This window comes from Prionailurus bengalensis, chromosome C2, assembly GCF_016509475.1.
Source record: "Prionailurus bengalensis isolate Pbe53 chromosome C2, Fcat_Pben_1.1_paternal_pri, whole genome shotgun sequence".
Lineage (NCBI taxonomy): Eukaryota > Metazoa > Chordata > Mammalia > Carnivora > Felidae > Prionailurus > Prionailurus bengalensis.
The window spans coordinates 117,069,471-117,091,182 of record NC_057350.1 but is presented as its reverse complement, the minus strand read 5'-3'; the positions used below and the strand labels follow the sequence as shown (position 1 = coordinate 117,091,182).

Here is a 21,712-nt window from a genome sequence, read left to right as displayed (position 1 = left end):
TAAGACAAACATGAGGATTTTTTAGCGTATACTTAGGAAATGAGGCCAAAACAAAACTTTAAGAAATGAGTTTATACAATGCCGTGTATTGTACTATGGTTTCCCATATATCATGTCATTTAATTTTCCCAATGACCTTGTGATATGTCCATTATCTGTATTATACAGCTGAAGCATGTGAGGCTCAGAGCAATTTTATGGCTAAAATGCTCTGTGTTATGTTTTGGAATTCTGAAATTAAATATTATTGGATTATAAACTCTTGAATTATCCAGTCTTAAAGCATTGTTCTCCCCAAACCAAACTCCACCTTCTTTTGATGAGAGCAAAGATCTTTTTAGAAAACATGGCTATCCCATGGGCTAGTAGAAAACCACTTCTTTAGACTTCAAGGCTCCTTTTAGTGAGTCTTGCAAAAATTAATAACAGAGTTTATTAAATAATTATTAATCCAATAAGTCCAAGAATAAATATAATGGTAGACATGTTAGGCAAACCATCTGGAAGAAATTTTTGAGCTTCACTGGGCAATATTTGAAATGTGTCTAGAAACTGACCCACCATGCTGAGATTCTTTCTTGATAACATCATCCTATTCAAGTACCTTATTTCATCTCCCCTGGCCCAGACATTTGTCCACATCTGTCTCCTAGGTGTCATGCTCAACTCCACTCTTGCTGTATGTATAGACACATTCTATTGATTTCTTATTGTGAAATGAACGTGGTCAGCTCTCTTTTGGGGTCAATTGTTTAATTTTCCCTAAGTTATTCCTGACCCCTCACTCAGCACTCGGTATGCCTTGCACTTAGCCACTCAAGTCTAGCAAACTCTCTTGACTTTTTTCTACTCTACTGATTCTCACCTTCACCTGCTTGTTGTTTTCAATAGAGATACCCAGATAAGCAGGTACCTGATTTCATTTTTTATCCCAAGTATGTATCATGGTATCAGACATAAATGCTCAATAATTGTTTTCTTTGCTAAATTGATGGATGAATTATTTTACAGATTTAAAATTTTCAAACCATAACTAAATATTAATCAGGACAGAATGTTATTTAATATCTGATTTGATTTTTTTTTATCCAGGCTTTTTTTTTATAGCTTCCCAAACTCACTTTCACTTAAAAAACAAAAGAAACAGCTTATTTTATTCAAATTTCCCCAAATGCATACTCAATATATTGTTTCTAAATGTATATCACCCTTTATATAATGGTTTTATTATTTCATCTTTATTTTTATAGTTTTTTCATCTTGTCTTTATATAGTTCTTCAGCAGAAGCCAGAGTCCTATGTTGCCTAGTTAGGAGCCTCTGACCTACTATTCTGATTAAGTTTCTTCTCAATATTTTTGACCAACATCTGCCTTCTAAATGAAAGGCTTTTGGTCATTTCAATCACTCACTGATAGGGTGAGACTACATTGTTACCCATAACCATATGACCTAATTTAGAATCAGTCTCGGCATCCAAACTTGCATTTCTAATCAAATTTACAATCTGCCTTTGAGCTTCTTCTGGAGTCATGGTCAGTTTGCCTGTCAACAGGTTAATGCCGATACACTAGTGGATGTGAAAAAAAGTCTTAAATACAAAGAGATGAGCATTTTCAATGAAATCCTCAAGACAAGCCACCAAGAAGTCATTCACAAGTACTGAATCACATTCCCTCAGCTTTTTCTGAGCCCCATCAAAGTTGTAGTTAACATATAAGCATTCAACAAATTCTGTAATTGGGTCTGTGTCTGTATATGTGTAAGACTCCTGCTGAATGACTTTAATCAGATCTTTTAGCACCTGCTGGCATTTTTGAACATTTTTGTTTGTTATGACAACTGTAGTCAAATATGTGGACAAATGGTCTGAATTGCATTAAGATAGTGTGACTGGTAAAGGAAGAGATCGATCATGTTATCACACCTTTTGGGGTGGTCGAAGGCAACACATAAAGACCAGTGGATGAGCCATGTTCATTACTGAGGAGACCAAAATTAAGATCTCACAAAATTATCAATGATCTCTTTTAAGCATGTAAGACCTTCCATAGCTGCATCCCAATTCTGCATTAAGATTTCAGAGGCCAGTTTTCTGCCATAATGAACTCAAAGCATTTCTGTGTTTGCTGGAACCAATACTCTAAAGAAGTAAAGATGTTCTGCTGCTCCAGAGTAATTCCCACATGCATTTGGAATTCTGCATATTTAGAATGTATCTAAATATTCTTGCCATGCTTGTCCATCAGTTGGTCAAGCAGCATTTGACCATCTCTGGTTAATGGCATTTGCCTTGTAGTTTCTGGATCTTCCAACATCTTCAAAATTGGTTTAGTTTCTCCCTGAAGCTGTTTCAGCTGTGCAACAACTGTGGTCCTTTTCTTCTGTCATAGCATGTGGAATATCATCAGAAGAAAGATTTTTGTATACATCCATAGCAAAGTCTGTCATGTTGGTAACATTAAGAAGATCCTATTTCCTTTGTAATAATTCTTTTTCATTATTTATCTCTCCCATGGACAGAAACTTGAGCAACAGAAAGACCAGATGTGGATCCAAAAAGTGTGCAATGCAAGTAGTCAAGTTGTACTCTGCCCTCTTGCCAAGGAAAAAGCCACTTTCACTTTTAATACACCCAGAGAATTAAATATATTTTCTTTGCCTTCATGAGAAGTTTCTTCTGTCAGCTTCCATGACGCACCACTCACCTCATTTTTCTTCTGTCGAATGACTTCATTCATTCATTTATTCATGTTTATTGGGGATCGGCTATGCGTCTTCTACTTTTTATGTTATCAAGATTCTACTTTTATCAGGATTCAGTAGCTTTATACTTGGTTAAAATTGTTTCCAGATTCTGACCCTACATTATTTCTCAGTCTGTTTTCAAAATTGTACGATTTTGTTGTGTGTATGTGTGAGTGTATGTGTGTGTGTGTGTGTGTGTGTGTGTGTGTATGTGTACCTCTGGATATACTCCAGGTCAGAATTGAGTGAGTCAAAAGTTGTTATGCAAAAGACATTTGAAACCAAAAGAATGTCCTTTGGTCACCCTCTTGGTCAAACTCGTAAGAAATCCCATGGTTTTCTTTTGTCTCCACTGGCTAAAATCAGAGGAAATCCCTGTACATTTTTTTTTCATTTAAATCTAAGCCAGTTCAATTAAACAACAATCAAGGCTTTCTTGAGTTTTCAAGAGGGGGTTGCAACATTGAAGGGAAGGGAATAGCTATTGCATAGGATATGAGCTTGCGAAGATGTGTGCAACCTTGCAGGTGCTGACAGCCTTCCTGTGGAACCAAGAGGGGTGCTTGCCTGAGAGAGGAGCCAGCCTAAAGAGAAGACCCCATGAAAGGTAGGGAAAAGCAGGCTGACTTCTGATGTCATCCTTCAAACTTCTGGATCCAGCTTTGATCCCAAACCAGTTCTTTTTATTACTCATGAAAACCAACAACCATTCTTTCTACATCTTTTCTTTAAATCAGTTGGGCGTTTAAATTTTGTTTCATTTTTTTTTTGTCATTTGAAGCCAGTAGAATAAAGATAAGATTCATAAAATTCTGGGTGTAGGGGCTCCTGGGTGGCTCAGTCAGTTAAGCGTATGACTTCAGCCCAGGTCATGATCTCACAGTTCGTGAGTTCAAGCCCCATGTCAGGCTCTGTGCTGACAGCTCAGAGCCAAGAGCCTGTTTCAGATTCTGTGTGTCTCTCTCTCTCTGCCCCTTCCGTGCTCACACTTTGTCTATCTCTCTCTCTCTCTCTCAAAAATAAACATTGAAAAATTAAAAAAAAATAAATTACTTTCTCAAAAGTCTATTATTTGAAATATTGACCCAGTGCTCAGATTTATTCTGTAAGAAAGAAATCCTGTTTTTGCAAGGACTGTTCATATGTTGGGTCACTCATATTTTGGACTCTCTGCCCAAATTTGCAATTATTTCCATTCCAGTAGGTTCCAGAGAAGTACAAATAATGAAACTGGCGAGGAAGGAAGTATTTTCAAAATTCAGTACTATTCTGAATAATGATGTTGTCAGGAGAGTGATATAAATGATCACAAATATGCGGAACCAAATAAGGCTAGCTCTCCATATATAAATTTATGGTAGAAGCATATTTCTAACCATTTCCTCAGAGTTCTTTCATAAGGTGGATTAGATAGAATGTTTACCACATGAGTTTTTCATGGTTTCACTGGTAAGGAAGATTTTCAGCCGTCAAGTTATGGTGTCATGTAAAAAATTTACTCAACAAAGTCTTCTTGTGGAAATCTCAAGCAAAATACTCTTTACTGAGGAACTGTTTGAGTGCTACTTCCTGTTGAAATGGAGTTCCATGGAAAGCATGCATTTCGAGGTCCACCATTGAGGCCAAACTTCAAGGTGTATTTTGTTCATCTTTTCTAGGCATCTGACGTCTGCACAAATATTAAGCTTTTATCCTTAGAATGCTTTTTCAGGTCATTTCCAGGAAGACCTGATCTGCTATATTACTGCAGATGGCTGTCTCTAATACACCAATAGTTATTAAAGGCTCAAATCATGGGTTCTTAGATTTCCTCCACATTTTTTCCTTTTTTTATTTGTAAAAGGCTTCTATAGGAATTACTGTACATGCACAAAAAGGCCCCATTTAGAAAATAGTTTGTGAATCCCCATTCTGTACAGTAATGGTCCATATAACTGTATTAAGTCAGCACCTTTAATAGGGAGAGTGCCTTTTTAGTTTGTGAGAAATCTGCCCCTGCTGAGATTTGAACCAGGTACCCTTGGATCTAAAAGCATGTGCTTTACTCTTTAGATAAAGTGAAATCTTCTTAAAAGTGGGGGGAGGGGGAGATAGATGGGAGTTCTCTTTGACTTTGGAGCCATTTCTTTGACAATTTTATTTTTCTTTCTGAGTTACTTTCTCAGTCTCTTCCCTCCATCCTTTGTTTTATCTGTTCTGGGGTCTTTTTTTTTTATTTGATCATTTGGCTGGTGTTGACCTTTAAAAATATGAATATGACCCTCTGAATCTAAGACCCACATTTAATATCTAATGAAAGCAATGTTGTTAAACCAAATAATCTTATACATGCTGGGTCCTAGACTTGGGCTACAGAATCTCTAATATTCTCCCACCTCTAAGAATTCGTGAGTGTAAGTTATTTGTGTCAAGTTAAAAATGGAAACTTTTTTTTCCCCTGTGGAAGAAAAATGATCATGTGGTCCTTTGAATTTGCTACTTTCTGTGTATTGCCTGATGGTGGTCATTTTACCAACAAGGCTTCTGGAATCCTCTTCTTACAAATATATTTTAGTAATAAAAGAAAAGTTTGATTTTCTATATTTCCTAAGTTTCATTGTATATGCAACTAGCCAAAGTCTAGTGTCATGTAACATTCCTTCACCCCTTGCAAATCTCATCATATTCAATAAGGTTTAATGAGAGCATTATAGATACTTGTGAGCTCTGAGAAGATGAGTTTGTTTTATTCTCAAAACAAAATTGTGTTCCAAGTGCTTTTTAAAGTAAAATAGAGTGTGGGGATTTCTAATAAACAGATCAGATGGGATAATAGGCTGTAATAAAGTAACAGAAGTGATGTTTCCTCTTCCTTTGTCATAGCAGAGTTCCACTTAGATTACCATAGCCACAGGAAACCAAGGTTTAGATTCTTAGTTGCCATTGTTGCATCATTAAACACTTCTTAAATGCTCACAAAATGCCAGGTGCTTTATGGAACATATAAAGACTAGGTCTTGCATAGTTTATTCAAGGATGACATTGGACACATTGTAATTACTCCCACTGGAGCCATATGTATAACAAAAAAGGATTTGGGTACAAGAAAGAAAATTTAGCAAGGCATATTTTCTTTTTGTTGCCATGCCAGCCCTAACTGCTCACTCATAACTCTCTGAGGTCAAACTGGCAACAATCCAGATCTGGATTTGGTAATTTATTCAAGGTCAGAATATGGTAAAATTTGTTATTTAATAGGATCTTCGAAAAAAACAGTGAAACTTGCGTGGATTCTTTCTTGGATAGTCAACTGCAGTCCAGCCCTAAATTCTTGGAGTCACCCTGTATGTGTCCTAGAATAAAGTCCCAAGCAATAGCTAGGACCTTGATGTTCAAAGTTGACCCCAAATCAGGCTGAGCCCATTGGAAAGTTTTGTATTAGAGATTAGTACCAGTTCTAGTACACTAGATTGGGAGACAAAATATAAAAAGAAATGTTGTTTAATTACCCAGAGTCTCTTTAGTGTCAGACCCAGTTGACTGCACAACACATATAAGAATGACAAATGGTCAGAGAAGTGCTTGCAATATAAAAATCACTCGATGAATATTTGTGAAAGAAAGGAATTTCTAAGAATTGTGGTAAGAAAATATCAGGCATGATCCTTGCCACAAGAAAATGAAATTAAAGTTTGTAAACCAATTAGATTGGTAATTGTGAGGTGCGGGATCTGAATTTCTAGTTTTCCGACCTCACCTTTTACATGCTATTAAATGTCAAAAATAGTTTTTCTTTCAGGGTCAACATGGACATCATTAAGTCTTAAGGGCAATAAGAAGGTTCCACTTAACACCACCCCCCGCCCCGCACCACCAAGTGATTTCTTCCCTCTCAACTGTTTCCTAAAAGCAAAAAAAAAAAAAAAAAAAAAAAGGAGCGAGTTCACAATTTCAGTAATAAAAGATTTCAATGCTTTATTTCACTAATTGGAAAAGTTAAGACGAAAAGGTTTGCCAGAAAGGTTTCTTTCTTGTTTCTCTGGGACCTGGATATTAGAAAGTAGGAGGGCACTGGATACCGAAAGGAAATAAAATAAATATCATGGAAATGTTTTAAGACTATAGAAAGGAAACATTAACTTTTACACTTCTTGCTTCTGCTTGAAAAAGAAGATGTGAACGTTGTGTATGGCTAGTTCAAACAATCATGAGCACTCCAGTTAAGAATTTTGTCATTTTTTATATGAGTGCATTTGCCTGTTTTGTAGCATATCAAGGAGCACAATTTTCTCCAGGCAGTGGTTACTATTTCCCCAAATATGACTAATGTGATCAATACCTTTTTTCCCCCACCTTAAATTCTTTATTAAGGAAGCATAATTATCAGTAAACGTGGTCTATGGAAAGATATGGAGATGTGAAATTGCACTTAAAGGTGTATGAATGATTGCCTTCCACTGTGTATTCCTTTGATTAATCGGCCTGTCGTCTCCTGCAGCGTGACTAGCCCCTTGAAAGAGGGAGAACCCACAGGGTGCAGCCAGAATTCAACGCTGCCTTCCTTCTCCCTACTCCTTCCACTCCCTGCCATCCTCACCTTAATCTTTCAAACCTCTTCTCCAGCCTTGTTCTTCTCTGCTCCTTGGATGAAATTTCAAGCAAGTACCGTTACTTTCCCTGGACATCCTTAGGTAGTAAGTCCTCTAGTCAGTTTGGGTAAAATCAAGGACTCACAGGCTTTATGAAAAGGTCCCATTCGTGGTAACATTAAATATGACATGAATTTCACATAAAGTCAAAGTTCTTTCTCCTTGCTAGCGTGGTATTGCTTTAGGCATCGGGCAAGAAGAGGAAGAACATGGCCGGCTCCATCTTTGTTACTCATCCCTAACACCTTCCTCCTGTATCTGCTCCCCTTGCTAGCTGAGGTTTCTAATCCTTCTTACAGATGGAGTGAGGAAAAGGAGAAGCTAGACATAGTAAAGATCTTATTTGACAGTATTAACTTAATCCAACGATGTTGTTCTTAGGAAGGACACCTTAGATTCTTAATTCTGATTCTCCCAGAGCGTAATTTTATGGATTATTTCGAGAATACCTTGTTGAGATGCTCTGGTTGCAATGATCTCATATGGTGAGGTTTCCATTTGGCTAGCTGCTAACAACTGCCATCCTCAGAGTGTGGGCAGTCCATGGCACACAGACTCTCACTGAAGAGGCTCTGCTGTCATGCCAGGCATCTCACTTGGGAAAGTCCTTTTCAGGCTGGCTTGAGTCTGACTCCCTTTCACATGGTCCACATTTGGCCCATGGGAAACTTGTGCCTTCGTTTCTGCCAAATGAAGACGGAAATTGCCATTTCTCTCAATGTCATCATTTGTCTTTGCTCACCAGCTGCACAGATATTTCCAGTCATAGGCTTTAGCTTTTTACTTTCCCATGTGCAGGTCAAATGCCATCTGATACAAGAAGACACATTGTTAGCTCTATGAAAGTGGTCCCTTCTATCCCGATCCCTTCATTATGGGCAAGGGAAAATGCAGTAATTTTCCCCAGAGAAATTCTTTCTCCAGAAACAGTCATTTTTCTTGGCCTCTCCAACCTGTAAATATCCTCAAGGACAGTGTTAAATTCAGAGTTAGAAGATGGGTTCTTCACCACCTTCTTTTGTAGGTCTTGCGTGGTCTAGTCCCCCATTCTGGAGTTCTCAGCACGCATAATGTTTATTCTCTACGTTTGGGGTCTCAGCTAAAGCTAAGAAAGAAAGATTTTTACTTTAACATCCTTTTCTGATGGTTGGTAATTAACTTGCCCTTCTTTTCTTACTAGAGACATCCATCTACTACAAAACTGTAGCTCCTGCCTCTCTGAGCTTAGAAACATCTAGGGGAAAGGAAGAGGCCAATTAGGTGAGGAAATGTTACCAAATATACTCCACCTCCATTTATTCATATTTACAGATGAAGACTCTCCTCCACTGAGATGATATTAAACCACATGGTTTGTTCTTCATCCAATTTCACATAAATTCATAGGCAAAGACCATGCCCATCTCTAGCCCCAGGGCTGGAGTCTGTGTCTGATCTTTGCCCAGGCAGAGGTCATGCCTTGTGTCTGGCCTAAGTGTGAGTACACAATACACAACAGTATATTGCCATATATTCTTAATCTCTAACTAAACCATTTACTGTGGGACAGTAGTGGTGCCTCACTTCTCCTTTTGGTTAGTTTAACCCAATTGGAACTTTGTTTGTTATCTCTTCTGCTTCCAGCAGGGAACATTAGTTGTACAATAATTAATTGCTACAAATTCATACTTTAATACATTCAACAATCCTTTAATTTCATTTCTGAGGAATGTTAGTGACTTATAGATAAATAAAAAGAACCCAACTACAAAAATTTAATGTAGTATATAACCTATAGAGTGTTTTTAATATATTCAAGGGAAAATGCTGTGAATATTAAAAGGAAAGAGATTCACTTTAGTTGAGAGTGGTGAGACCCTAGGGAGGACTTCTGAGAAGGAATTTTATTTCATTGGGGCCTTGAAAATAAAGCAGCAGATTGCAATGGATGTGTTATGCAGGATTGAGAAAACAGCATGGATACAGTTAAAATATTGGGGCCTGTTTTCAGTAAAATCTTCTCATTGTATGTCATATACAAAGGGAAAAATCTAAAAAGGAAGACTTCTGCCAGACTTGGGAGAACCATAAATGTCAACATCAGAGAGACTGGACTTTATTCAATCAGGAGAGTGTATGAAGGATGGTGTTGAAATTTCTGAGGAAGAGAATTAATTGGGGCAGTCATTTAACAAGGTTAAATTGGTAGCAGAAAAAAACCTAATAAGTAGAATGCCTGGAAATGGAAAACAGAAAGTGAACATGAATTTATGACAAGGATCTAATCAAGAAGCAATGGATTCATGAATGAGGGAGTATGGTGGGAAGGAACGAGGGAATATGGGAGCTCTGTCTGTGGTAGAATGAACAAGACCTGACTACTGACTGGACATGAGATTAGAAAAGAAGACTAGTCAGTATGACTTCAGGGCTTAATTGCCAGAGGTGCAATTAAGCAAAATTCAGGAGAAAACCTTACAGTACAAGAAACAATTGATAACAGGGGCACCTGGCTGTCTCTTCTCAGAAGAAGAGAATGCGACTCTTGATCTCGGGGTTGTGGGTTTGAGCCCCATGTTTTGTTTTGTTTTGTTTTTTAATTTTAGTTGGTAGCATACAGTGCAGTATAGGTTTCAGGAGTAGAATTCTGTGATTTATCCCTTTACATACAACACTCAGTGCTTATCACAAGTGCCCTCCTTAATGCCAATCACCCATTTAGCCCATCCCTTGCCCACCTCTCTCCATCAACGCTCAGTTTGTTCTCTATCATTAAGAATCTTTTGTGGTTTGGGGTGCCTGGGTGGCTCAGTCGGTTGGGCTTCCGACTTCGGCTCAGGTCATGATCTCACGGTCCGTGAGTTCGAGCCCTGCGTCGGGCTCTGTGCTGACAGCTCAGAGCCTGGAGCCTGCTTCAGATTCTGTGTCTCCCTCTCTCTCTGACCCTCTCCCATTCATGCTCTGTCTCTCTCTGTCTCAAAAATAAATAAACATTAAAAAAATTTTTTTTTAAAAAGAATCTTTTGTGGTTTGTTTCCCTCTCTTTTCTTTCCCCCCCTCCTTCCCATATGTTCCTCTGTTTTGTTTCTTAGGTTCCACATATGAGTGAAATCATATGGTGTCTTTCTCTGACTGACTTATTTCACTTAGCATACTATCTTCAAGCTCCATCCACATTGTTGCAAATAGCAAGATTTCATTCTTTTTGATGGCTGAATAAAACTCCATCTTTTTTTAATCCATTCATTAGTTGATGGCTATTTGTTGAGCCCCATGTTGGGTGTAGAGATTACTTAAAAAAAGATGACATAAAGTCAAGTGTTATATGACTTTCAGAGAGCAGAGCAATCAGATGTTGGAATAGTTGAAGAAAGACTTCATTGGAAGCTTTGAAAATTGAACAAGAATTTCCTAGTGAAAATGTGAGATAAAACGAAGAAGTGCATGAAGGACTCTGGCTCCTTCCAATTTGTCATTAGGTTTTCTAATAAAAATGTGTTACAACAGATTATTCTGTCCTTTAGATAGTACCCAAGTTGATCAAGGATAGAAATAATAGATTTAGATTCACTTAAGATGATATTTAAGGTAGCTCAGTCTTGGAAGGAACAGACTTCTTTTAATCTCATTTTTTTCTTCTTCAACTTATTTTTTAAGTTAACAAACAGTAAGTTTCACTATTTTTGGTGAACAGTTCTAAGAGTATTGAAAAATTCAGAAAGTCAGGTAGCCACCACTAAAATCAATATATGGAACGTTTTCATTCATCCCAAAATATGTTCTCTTGCTGTCCCTTTGTAGCCAGCCCCTTCCCCTACATTTAACCCTTTTGCCACTACAGATCTGTTCTCTTTCCCTACAGTTTTTCCTTTTCCAGAAAGTTGTTGTAGGGAACACAATTTTAAGACGGCATTTAACCCTGACCATAACAACTCCCATAATTATGCTACATGATATGGGTGGGTCTAACATAATCACATAGGTTCTTTAAAAGCAGAGAATTTTTGCCAGCTGATAACAGAAAAGGAATCAGAGATTTGAAGCCGAGATTTGAAGCCTCCTCTGATAAAGATGGCCTTATGGACAGAACCTGAACATGGCCCCTAGAAGTTGAAAGCAATCCCTGACGGATAGGCAGCAGGGAAATAAGCACCTGAGTACTACAATCATTAGGACCTGAATTCTGCCAACAATTTGAATGAGCTTGGAAGTTGCTTCTTCCCTTGAACCTCTAGGTAAGAGCCCAGCCCAACTGATACCTTGAGTATCAGCCTGATCTGACTGCTGATATACAGAAGTGTGACCTAATAAAGGGAGGGTGTTTTAAGCTGCCGAGTTTGTGGTAATTTGTTATGCAGAGATAGAAACTTAATTGTCATATAAATGAAATAATAGAAGGTGTAGCCTTTTACAACTGGCTTCTTTCACTCAACATGTTGCATTTGAGATTCATTCATTTTGTTATAGGGATCACCGAGTTCCACTGAATGGATTATCTCAATTTGTTTATTTATTTGCAACCTGGAGGACATTCAGGTTGCTTCTAGTTTTTGAGGATCTGAGAAAGTTTGCTCCAATCATTAGCACACAGGTTTTGTGTGAAAATACGTTTTCATTTCTCTTGTGTAGCTATCTATGAATGGGATCTCTGCATTGCATCATAAATATATGTTAAAAATTTTAGCAACAAACTTTTCTGAAATGGTTGTTCCATTTGCCTTTCAACCAGCAATATGTAGGAGTCCCAGTAGGTATTGAGGTATTTAGCCATACCAATAGGTGTATAGGAATACATCATTTTGAATGTGATTTTAAATACTTTTACCAAAACATTAGAGGTTCTGCACAAATTATCATTTTAATAAAATTGTGATGCAAATATAATAAGGTCTTAGCATCTTCAGTGGTAAGTCACATTCTGAAAATATGTCATCGGTAAAGACCAAAGTTTTTCAGATAGTAGTTTTCCACTAAGATACAAGGGAAGTGACTTGACCTGAGATTATCAACGTTTAGCGATAATCAGCTACTGACTATGTTCCAGGCATGATGCTAGGTGCTAGAGATAAAAGATGAGTAATACATGCCCCACCCTCAAGAAGCCCATGCTATCTGAGGAAACAGACACATAATGTGTAATTATAATATAGTCTAGTAGTTGTCATGATTCATGTATTATTAGGTCAGTCCTACTAGGTCACAGGTGAGGGAGGAGTGAATTTCACTTGAGGGAGCAGGCTAGTGAGGCGATAAAATTGGACTGTAGGTATACAATGCCTGAGACTGAAGACTTATTAGCAGTCAATATTAGCAGTGAAGATTTACATGATTTACATGAAGATTTACAGTTGTGTGCAATTGGAGTCACTTTGAACAAAGTTTAAGAATTGAGAGATGTTTTCTCTCAAATTCTTTCAGATTTTTGGAATCTTCCCAAATAACTGTGTTGGATGTATAATTAAGGATACTATATAACATGATTTTGTGGATTCCCACAGGAGAGATTCTCATTCTCACAGATGCATGTTCATCTGGGCAAGTATGAAAAAATTCAGTGCTTTGGATTTTTGTTTGAGGGTCACCAATAAACATATTAAACAGGATTTCTTGGCGGAATCTTTCTCACTTTGATGTTGTCTTTGTTTTGAAGTTAGTCAATCATTTATGCAGTGTGTGTGTGTGTGTGTGTGTGTGTATCAGTAAAACAGTTAGATGGGAATCATTAGAAATAAGGCTTCACGAAGGCCAACCAGGCCAACCATGTGCTTGTAAGTGGCTACCTCTGCTAGTGATACGATCTTTGAATTTCATATTCAAGATTAATTTATCTAACGGTGCTTGGGTGACTCAGTCGGTTGAGCGACTGACTCTTGATTTCAGCTCAGGTCATGATCCCAGGGTCATGAGATTGAGCTCCGCATCTGCTAGGCGTGGAGCTTGCTTAAGATTTTCTCTCTCTCTCTCTCTCTCTCTCTCTTTCTTTCTCTGTCTCTCTCTCTGCTCTTCTCCCCACTTGCACGTATGCTCTCTCTCTCTAAAATAAAAACTAAAAAAGAATTAAAAAAGAATAATTTACCTGTATTGTAACATGGATAGTACAGTGTATGTTAAAGGCAATAAAAGGGGCATTTGTAGTTCTGTTTTTCTAGTACAGCCAGTATCTCCCATATCCATGGCCGAAGCCCATGTGGCAGGACTATACGTGCGAAGATAAACTGAGAGGAAACAAACTGGTGTCAAACAAATTAGGGATTGCACATAATTGAGTAAATGTAGGGTTAATGATCCAATCATCGTAAAATCGTTGTAAAAAACATTTCTCACACACGACGCCTGAGTTCTAAGGAAACCATTTGGACACTGTGAGTTTATTTGATTTTACATTTCAGAAGAGTTTTCACTGAGGTAACATTTACTTTTGAGGTATGTAATCTAGGCTCAGCAGGTTGTAATGCTAGAGCCTTTGATGTTCGCCAAGTTTGTTTATGAACTGTGTCAGAGAAGGCAATCCAATATCTTCCACAAAAATTCGGAAACAAACACAGGACCTCTTTTTCTATTCTATTCATAATAGTGTCCTTACTGCCCGAATGCGACCACAGATCTGTTAGAAATGGAAACAAGATTGTCTCTGTGCGCCAGAGAGAATGTGATTGGTGATATCAAAAGCCGGTGCATTTTAGATGATTGTAAAATGTGCTGTTACGGGTGCCATAGCCTCAAGCATCGCTAAAGCTGCCCGAAGCAACACATAGACACCGAGTCTACAGAATATGAGTGATTTGTGCACATCGTCATATTTTGAAAACATTAAATATGTTTTCCTTTGTTTGTGTTTGACTTTTTGCAACCTGTCAGCTTGAGCTAGGGTTTGTGAGGGCTACTGAGACACCATATTGCAGTTTTTGAGAGCTCTGCCTTTGATGGCTTGTAATAAACCACATAGGATATTCCCATTGGGGGGAAAGAAGTTGTAAACTGTCAGGGATATTACAATTTACATGATTTGGAGCTTGGGGATCTCTTGTTTAGATTTTTAACTCCAGCTAATCACAGATTTTTCTGTTTTGAAAACAGCGATTTGAATGTAAACCAACACAAAAAAGCACAATAAAGCAATTTCAACAAGCTCATTAATTTCCTTAAAAAAGAAAGAAATTTCACATGTTCTGAATTTTTTTTTTTTTGGAAGATGGCTCCAGAACATAAACTTCATTTACGGAATCATTCAAAACCAGTTCTACTGGTAAACAAACATAAGGTAGAACTCAAGTGCCTGTGTCTAAGGATGACATCTAGCCAGGTAGCACTGTGAAAATATATTAACACTCATTCAGAAGAAGCAATTAGGAAGTGTCAGATAAAAACGCTAAAAATAAAAATAAATTAAAAGAAACACCTTTACTACAGACGGGAAAAGGATTTTCATTTTCATAAAACTATTAATTTAGAATTTTAAATGAAATATTTATCATCTCTCTTATGTTCAAAGCAGACAGAATAATAGCAGATCTCAAGCTTTGTTTAATTTGTTTTTCCTTCCAAACAAAAATATTCTTCTTGACTTTTCTACAAATGCCACCATCTTGTCGGAATTACTTTCAAAGGGAGATGTATGGTAAATAACCCAGATGCATAATCCATTTGGTATCTTGTAAAAGTCAATGTTACCTGTCTATAAATAAATACTCCTTGAATTTATATTAACAGAAGTAGAAATGTTTACTTGTGGACATTTAAAAAGAATATCTATTGATCTAATTTCAAAAAATCTTTGGGGGCACTTAGGTGGCTCAGTAGGTGAAGCGTCCAACTTCGGCTCAGGTCGTGATCTCAGGGTTCCTGAGTTCAAGCCCTGCATTGGGTTCCGTGATGACGATGCGGAGCCTGCTTGGGATTCCTTCTCTTTCCCTCTCTCTCTCTGCCACACCCCCGAGTGCACTAGTGTGTGCATTCTCTCTCTCAAAATAAATTAATAAACTTAAAGAAATGCCTATAAAAAAATCTTTGTACATGTCTTTTGTTCAATTTATGAACAGGCTATATTGTGTTTAAACGAAGTGTTAGCCATCACTGTTGAGATGGGAACCTTTTACTACTCATTAGTTTAACAAGTATTTTCAAGGACCAGAGTCAACCATTTTCCCCATCCCACTGTTACTCTTCCATTGAGCGTCACCATCATTTCTCACCTGAGACATTGCAGTAGGCTCTCAGTAGATCTCCCTGATTCTGCCCTTGTATTAGTGATCTCATGGCTCTTTTCTGTGTCAAATCTCCCGGTCGTTTCCCATTGCACTAAGAGTAAAAGCCAAAGCCCTTGATTGGCTTCCAAGACTCTAAATTATCTGTTCCCATCTTCTACCCCCACTTTTCCTCTCTGATTGCATCTCCCACCTCTTTGCCCCCTGGCTCATGTGGTTTCAGACGCTTAACAAATTAAACCATTCCCAGAGAACTCCAGGTGCACTTCTGCTTCAGGATATTTGCCATTGCTGTTTCCTCTGCTGAGAAAGCTCTTCCCAGCTATCTACAAGACTCACTCTCTTGCTTCCTTCACGTTTTGACTCAAATGTCACTTTCTCAGTGAGGACTTCCTTGCCCATCCTGATAGTGGCACCTTCGCACTCCCCACAAATGTACACATCCTATCTGTCTTGCTCTGCTTGATTATTTATCTTCTTTAACGCTTAACCACTATCTAATAGACTATCTATTTTACTTATTAATCTTATGTATTGTGGGTGTCTCTCACTAGAATATAAAATTCATGAGGGCAATTACCATTGTTTTATTTATTTATTTATTTATTTATTTATCCCTAGCATCTGGAACAGTTCCTGACACAAAATATGATACTCTGGGCAGGACGTATTGCAAGTGTTAGGGTCCAAGAAGTGATAAGTTCCACTCTCATGACAAGAACTTTCTAATAAGAAAAACAGATAATAAACAGGTAAATTAGATAGCATCAGATTAGGTATAGGTGCTACAAAAAATAAATATGGCCATTAAACAGCAAGGCTTTATTTCTCAAATGTGGTTAGTCGGCATGTGGCTTTTAAAGAACATAAGATAGTCACTTACTATATACCTGGGGACACAACACTCACTAATATGAAGCAACACATAATAAAAGATGGCAGTTCAGTAAGGAGATACAAACTACAATGTGAATCATAATAATCAGCACTGGTGAACGTGGAGGAGTGATGACTGGAAACCGTCTGGGCAAAGTGAGAATGAGCACTATATGCGAAAAGAATAAGGAAGATTGATGACTGGGGTTTTGTAGTATGGAGAGGGGAGCTCGGGATGTAGAACGCTTGCTTTGAAGGCTGGACAAATGAGGTTAGGACCCATCTGCTGGAAACCACGGGAGCCACACTTGATTCTTCCATTTTCTTTCATTTTTCTTTCATTACCTTCAGTTTATCAACAAGGCATGTGAACTCTGCCTCCAAAAAATATCCTGAAGCATCCACCATTCCAGCTACTACCTTACCCAGTTCACACTCCTTTCTTGTCTGGACTATGAGAATTCAAACCATTCTCTCTGTTTCCACTCTTTGACCCCCTGCATTCCATTTTCCATGCAAGGTGTGTTCAAAACATTTCAGTAACTTCATTTTGAACTTAGAATGAAATTCAAACTCCTTACCATGTTCTAGAAGACCTGTGTAATCTAACATGACCACCTATCTTGTGCAAGAACGCCTCAGTCTCTCCATGCTCCAGTCATGTCTTCTTTATGTTCCTCATTTTCTAGATAGTATGTGGGGTTGATAGGCTTTAGGACCTTAGCTTTTGGTATGCTTAAATATTTTTCGCTATCTTCACATAGCTTTCTCCTTCTCATTATGTGAGATTTACCTTAAATATCAAGTCCACATGGAAGAACTCCCTGACCATCTTATCTAAGGGGTGCCTGTGTGGCTAGGTCAGTTGAGCGTCCGACTTGGACTCAAGTCATGATCTCACAGGTCATGGGTTCAGGCCTGTGTCGGGCTCTGTGCTGACAGCTCGAGCCTGGAGCCCGCTTCAGATTCTGTGTTTCCCTCTCTCTCTCTCTCTCTGTCCTTTCCCTGCTCGAGCTCTCTCTCTCTCTCTCTCAAAAATAAATAAAAATTTTAAAAAATTAAAAAAATATATCACCCCTTGCGTGTCTGGGGGGCTCAGTTGGTTAACTGACTGATTTGGCTCAGGTCATAATCTCACAGTTCATGAGTTCAAGCCCACATCTGACTTGCTGTCAGTGCAGAGCCTGCTTCAGATCCTCTTTCTCCCTCTGTCTCTGCTCCTCCCCCACTTGCACTCACTCTCTTGCTCTCTCAAAATAAATAAACATTTAAAAAATAAAATAAAATAAAAAACATCACCCCTATCATTCTCTATAACATTACTCATTTGCATTTTCTCCTTCATTTTTAATCATTATGTGAAATACTTTATGTATTTGTTTACCTATTTATTATTTGTCTACCTCTACCAGGATGTAAGCTCTGTGAGAACACGGATTCTGTTTGTCTTGTTCCTCACCGTGTTTCTCGAGCCTAAAAACCATTTTTCTAGGCATTCCTGAGATGTAGAAGGTAGAAAATAAGTTCAATTGAATGAATGAAAATAATTAACCATTGAAACCTTTTCATCTATTTACATGAAATGGAAAAAAAGTGTATTTCAGAGTAGCCTAGCAGGAAGATCCTGAGTATCAGGACTGAAAATAAAGAGGGATTGCCAGCTATGAGCTATTTCATAAAAGAAATCAATGGGGGCCCCTCACTGACAGCAGTCAGAGAATTGCAGTGAAATCAAAGGAGGATATATCAAAGATGATTCGTTCTGTAATCATCAGCGAATGAGTCAAAAATAATTTTTAGAAAGAGTCCAATGGCTAGATTATATAGTGAACACAGGATATTAATAATTAGCAAAGGGTGCTCTATGGTTGGGGAGAATTCTGTGTACAAATTTGTTCTTTTGTCGTTATCCTGACATAGTTTTGCAATATTATTGTAGCTCTCATTATTGTGCATTTATTTGCAATTGTGGGCCCATAATGAGGTGTGAACTACTCCCCTGGAGTAAATTAGGCACTTTTGGAAAGTTCGCATCACATCTTTGAAGCCATCAGGGTGCTATTGGGTAAGCTGCTACACCCCCTTGGCCCCACCCCATTTCCCCACACATGCTTTTCTCAGGATACTCTAGCCTCAAGGAAAACTCTTAATGAGGCTTGCCGCCGTATTTCTCTTTCTTAGCTCCTTTGTATGAGAATACATTTTAGCCATAACATTTCCCTACCTCTGTTTTATCTGGAATAGTTTGGAGAATTGACTGATCAATATACCTCACAACAACGCTTCATTCTTAAAAATTGTTAAGACCCCCAAAGAACTTTTGTTTATATAGGTTTTATCTATCACTACTCACCAGATTAGAAATGGGAAGTGTATGCCTGCAAGAAAATGAGAATGGAAAATTAAATAATGTTGCCATTAAAACAGTATTTCTCAAAAATAGTTTTGACCTCTTAGGCTCCTTGAAGGGAGGTTGAAACCCTGAGGTCCCCAGACTGCACTGGAGGGCCACTAGTGTATAATAAGTAGCCTTTATATAGATCTAGCTGATCTGTCATCGTTCTTACATGACATAAAAAAATCTTATACTCACAAAAGGACAGATTTTAGAGTTATTATTAATAACTCTCAATAAAAACTTTTTAGGTTTTGAAAAAAACTGACATCTTTCACTGACTTCTGAAGTTTTCCACAATTCTAGGTTTGTGATCTATGGATGACAGTTTTATTTTTAGGAATCACATCTAAGGCCCATTTTGTTTAGTTCAAAACATGAAATAATTTGGCATATTTACCAGCAAAATTTATAATTTTTTTTTTTGCTGAGAGCACCATACTTTATGCTCTATTTTCAGAATCAAGTTGTATATTATAGTATACCAAAAATGCCAACTTACGACTTCTTCATAAATACAAAATAGCATTGTTAATGCCAAATGCAAAATTGAGAATTCAGGGGCTCCTTGGTGGCGCATTCATTTGAGCGTTTGACTTCAGCTCAGGACATGATCTCACGGTTCATGGCTTTGAGCCCCGAGTCGGGTCTGTACTGATAGATCAGACCCTGGAGCCTGCTTGGGATTTTGTGTCTCCCACTCACTCTCCCCCTCCCCCATTTGCACTTTGTCTCTGTCTCTGTTTCTCTCTCTCTCTCTCTCAAAAATAAGTAAACATAATTTTTTTTAATTGAGAATTCAATCAATTCAATTGAATATTCTTTAGAGAAAGTTTGAGGGCAAGAAGGACTAATTCTTTTAAGTTATAATATCTAAAAATTTTGTGGTGTTTTTTAGTTTACAATGCTCTCTTCACAATCATCATGTCTTTTAGTATCTGCAACAATTCTGTGAGACTATGCGTTATTTTCTGTATCTTTGTTTTGCACAAGAAAAAAAAAAAGAAAAAGGTTTTGGGAGTGATTAATTTTCTATGGCTGCTGTAAGAAAATACCACAGACGTGGTCACTTAAAACAACACAGATGTATTATTTTACAGTTCTGCATTTTAGAAATCTATTGTCATTGGATTAAAATCAAGGTATCAGCACGGCTGCATTCTTTCCTGGAGGCTCTAGAGGAGAATCCATTTTCTTGCTTTTTCCAGCTTCTTGAGATTTTACCCATTTTTTTTTATTTCATGGCTTCTTTCCTCCATCTTTAAAACCAGCAACATGGGGCCAGTCCTTCACATACTGCCATCTCTCTCGGTTTATCTTCTGATTCCCTTTTCAACTTTTAAAGACCCTTATGATGACACTGCACCCATCTGAATAATCCAGGATAGTCTTCCCACTTTAAGGTCATTTGATTAGCAAACTTAATTCCACTTGCAACTTAGTTCTCCTTTGCCATGTGTCCTCATATTTTCATAAATTCCAAGGGTTAGGACATAGACATCTTTGGGATAAGGGATCTTGTTCTGCCTATCACTTGGCCATTTACCAAGCTCACCAAGCTAGGAAGGGTGAGATTTGGACTCACATCTGGCCCGCTGACTTTCTTGTTCTTACAGGGCAAACTGTTCTTGCTCTTGAAAGTCTTACCATGAAGGACAGCGGAACTGCAGAAGAAGGATTGATGGTAGAGAGAATTGGAGTATGAAATCTGAAGCCATCGTGAGGAATTTGGGGCCCTTAAGAGGAGGTTGTATGTTGAAGGAAGAGTCGTTTTCTGAAGGAGACAAGAAATTAAACTTTCCTCATTTTTTCTCTATGCTTAAGAGTTTTGTCTTTACTGGTCTATACTCTTCATCTTCCTTTTATTTCCTTCAGTCATCATTACACGGAGATGACATATAACCACAATGTTGTCATGGTTTTATTTTTAAAAATATTTTTATATTCTTATTTTTAAATACATTGTTATAATACCTCTTGTTAACTTATATTTTCTTATTTTTTAAATTAAAAAAAAGTCTAAAACCAATTCTGCTCTAATTCTGTAACCCAATGTCTGCATTAGATAAGTAAACTTCTGTTTTCGGGTGTGAAAATGATTTTTATTTCTGTGAGTTGGCGAATTTTGATAGTAAAAAAGACCCAGGTATTACCTCCTTCTTTTATTTGATACAAATATATTACCTTGGAAATAAGGCACATTAAGCTAAATGATTAGGTCTGAATCTACCTCATCAATGAGTTATATGAGACACAGGGCAAATACATTTTGATAAAGGCAAGAAGACAAATGAAAAGACACAGGCCCTCAGACCATGAAAATAGTGAGGATCCTGGGAGACAAAATAAGTACTTTGACAGTGGACAATTTCAGAAAATTACATAATCTTTCTGTGGCATGGTTTCCTCATCCATAAAGTTGGGATTATGATACTGTCCTATTTTAAATGTTGTGAAAATTAAATGAGTTAATTTAGATAAAGTGCTCAGAACCTTACTTAGAGTTTTACATATATTAAATTTTCTTTTTCTTTTTTCTTTCTTTTTTTTTCTTTAGGGAGAGAGCGAGTGAGCAGGGGAGAGGGGCAGATGGAGAGAGGGTGAGAATCTCAAGACGCCCCATGCTCAACACATAGCCTGAGACAGGGCTTGATCCCACGACCCTGGCACCATGACCTGAGCCAAAATGAAGAGTTGGAGCCTCAAGCAACTGAGTGAGTCAATTTACTTAAATTTGCCCTTAAACTTACTTATTTTAACGTGTGCAACTATTATCATTATTTTTGCTATTTTTATTAGAGATACAGCCCTAGAAGAGAGTAAAAGGGTGAAAAGTAAAATGTTAAAAGAAAAACCACTCTTTGCCTAATTCACAATTTTCTC

The 21,712-nt window shown here is 37.7% G+C and overlaps 1 pseudogene; it reads right to left on the bottom strand.

Moving 5' to 3' along the window:
• Window positions 1-1,193: 1,193 nt before the first annotated feature.
• Window positions 1,194-21,712, bottom strand: part of LOC122491025 — a 98,536-nt pseudogene continuing 78,017 nt past the window's right edge.